The sequence below is a fragment of the Aedes albopictus genome, unplaced genomic scaffold (genome assembly GCF_035046485.1).
Source record: "Aedes albopictus strain Foshan unplaced genomic scaffold, AalbF5 HiC_scaffold_909, whole genome shotgun sequence".
In the NCBI taxonomy this organism is placed as follows: domain Eukaryota; kingdom Metazoa; phylum Arthropoda; class Insecta; order Diptera; family Culicidae; genus Aedes; species Aedes albopictus.
In genome coordinates, this window is record NW_026917764.1 from 1 (window position 1) to 2,329 (window position 2,329).

Consider the following 2,329-nt stretch of genomic DNA (forward strand, 5'->3'; position numbering starts at 1 on the left):
GTAATTAAATCAATCACAACGTGCACGCTTACCTGAAACTACCCATCGACTGGGTCGATCTTACCCGGATTTTCATGTTATTAGAAGTTGTCAAAATCCGGGTAACCGATCTCGCAACAGAAGAGTAAGCTTTACTCTGATTGTGGGTAAACGGGTCTTTGCGAAAATCCCGATACTCAGTTTATCCTGGTTGTACGTTGATGTCAGGATCTGGGTAAACATCTGGGTAAGTGGGATTTGTCAAAAACATTAACATTGTGCGCGGCGTGTATTCCATAAAGTTAGAGGCTGTCGTAAAATTTCGGAAAAATGGAATCGCGAAAGCTGCAAACAGGTAAGTAATTCATATTCTTCATTATTTTATGTGTTTACTTATCATAAAATTTATCATCCAGATATTTTTGCAACATTCCCGGTTACCCAGCCGGCTACAACATCTTCAGCAAAGGAGCCCGATGTAGGCGCGCGGAACGAAACTTGTTGCGAGGCTGCCCATTGAAATCTGGTGCATTTTTTATCATTATAAATAGCCTACTAATGTTATTTTACTTGTTGAGACGTAAATAAATACTATCTGTTTTATTTTGGGATATTTTTTCAACCGATAAAACAACACTTCTGTGAAAGATCCGTTTCGTGTATGCTTACTCATTTATGAAAAAATGGGTAGGGAATACCCTGATGAGAAACGTCTAAATCAGGGTAACCGTTACCCAGATTTTGCAGCCAATACCGGTAACCCAGATTTGAGTAAAGGTGCCTTTACCCACTTTAGAGTAACTGCAGTTTTGCTCGATCTGCACGCTAAGGTCAGTTTACCCATTTTTCTAAAATATGGGTAAATTTTACTCAAATTTGCGTAAACTTTACGCAAATATGGGTAAACAAAACTCAAATTTTGCAAAAGTGCACATCCGCATTTATGGGTAATATTTACCCATATTTGGGTTACAATTAGATACACATTACCCATATTTGAGTCTTAGGGGTGATACTCACTTCGTAAGTACTGTGTAAAAAGATAGGCCAAGAAACGGTCAAGAAACGATTTTCTGCCAAAATTTCTTGAGTCGTACTCAGCTGAAACAAAATAATCGATGAACTTGATGATCATTGATGATGGTGATGATTGTGTCGATCAAACCAGGTTGTCACTTTTCCTTGTGGGAAAAATAGGCTGATCAATTATTCCGCAAGTAAAGTGACGTTTCTGGTCAGGTTGTGATCTTTATTTATGTTTGTTTTCTGCCATCAGTCGTTGCTTTGAAGTGAGTTTTTCGCAAATTTTCACCTAGGTACAATATTTATTATCAAAAATTGTTTTTTTTTTCAAATTGTAGGAAGTGGTAAAGCTAATGAGGATAATTACCATTGCGGCGAGCATTGCGGCACGGTCAATTGCCATGGCCTGGCCTCCGGCACAAGCTGTTCCGTGGTCACCGTATTTGTTCGATAGTGCGCCAAATGTTTCCAGGAACCAGATATATTATTCCGACGCATTCTGTGCTCGAGCTACTTCCACGCCCATCGCGTACAAGAAAGGATTATGCGCTGTCCGCTGCCCTCAGAGCTGGGTCAGATTTGTTGAGGAAGACTGCTTTTTCCTGCTGGCGGGGCATAGTGAAACCCGATCGCTGCGGTTGAAACGGTCCACCCACAGATGCTGCAAAAGCACCAGAAGGCGCTGGTGCATCACACTATGAGATCGCCGGACAATACCCGAAGGAATAACTTTCGGACGAAAGAAGTGAGAAGTTGTTCTTCCCGAACGAGTACAAAGTGCGAAGGGATCCTGTTTGGGGGTCTCAGGTTTGGAGTACTCACCGTGTGCTTATGAACCTACGTGTATCGACATCCGAATGGTTCAGTTACTGTATTTGTCATCGGAGTATCGACTTGGACAAGGCGGCGGCTAGAACGATCTCCAAAACAAGAACAACCGTGGATGGAGTGGTTGCGAGCCGGAAAGCCAGACGGGTAATCCGCAGATTCCGATAGTAAAACTACACATTTCAATGCCAGCAGAAGATCGTTTAAATTCCATCGCAAACCCATCCAGAACTTCTTCTATTGGTTTTATAGAGAATCTTGCCAGTTCATTCTAGCTTTCCTCTATGAGTTTCTTCAAAAATTTCTCCTGAATTAGCATAAGTTTTTTTTTTCTAGGAATTCCCAGGATCTCTGGAGTCTTCTCCATGAATTCCCAGACGAATTCCTTCTGGATTTTGTACAGGACTTTCCTCTTAGATTACTACGTTATTTTCTTCACGAATTGCTGCAGGGGTATCAATTGAGATTTATTCAGGAGTTCCTTCTAAGGTACTTCCAC

General features: G+C 41.4%; 2 long non-coding RNA genes across 2 annotated transcripts; both read left to right on the forward strand.

Annotated features, from left to right (window-relative positions):
- Positions 1-19: 19 nt before the first annotated feature.
- On the forward strand, positions 20-582 carry LOC134284803 (uncharacterized). Its single transcript, XR_009995945.1, has 2 exons — positions 20-334; positions 396-582. It is a non-coding gene; the product is annotated as an uncharacterized LOC134284803 (long non-coding RNA).
- Positions 583-990: 408 nt separating this feature from the next.
- On the forward strand, positions 991-1,655 carry LOC134284802 (uncharacterized). The gene is made up of 2 exons (XR_009995944.1): positions 991-1,268; positions 1,341-1,655. It is a non-coding gene; the product is annotated as an uncharacterized LOC134284802 (long non-coding RNA).
- The last annotated feature ends 674 nt before the right edge of the window (positions 1,656-2,329 follow it).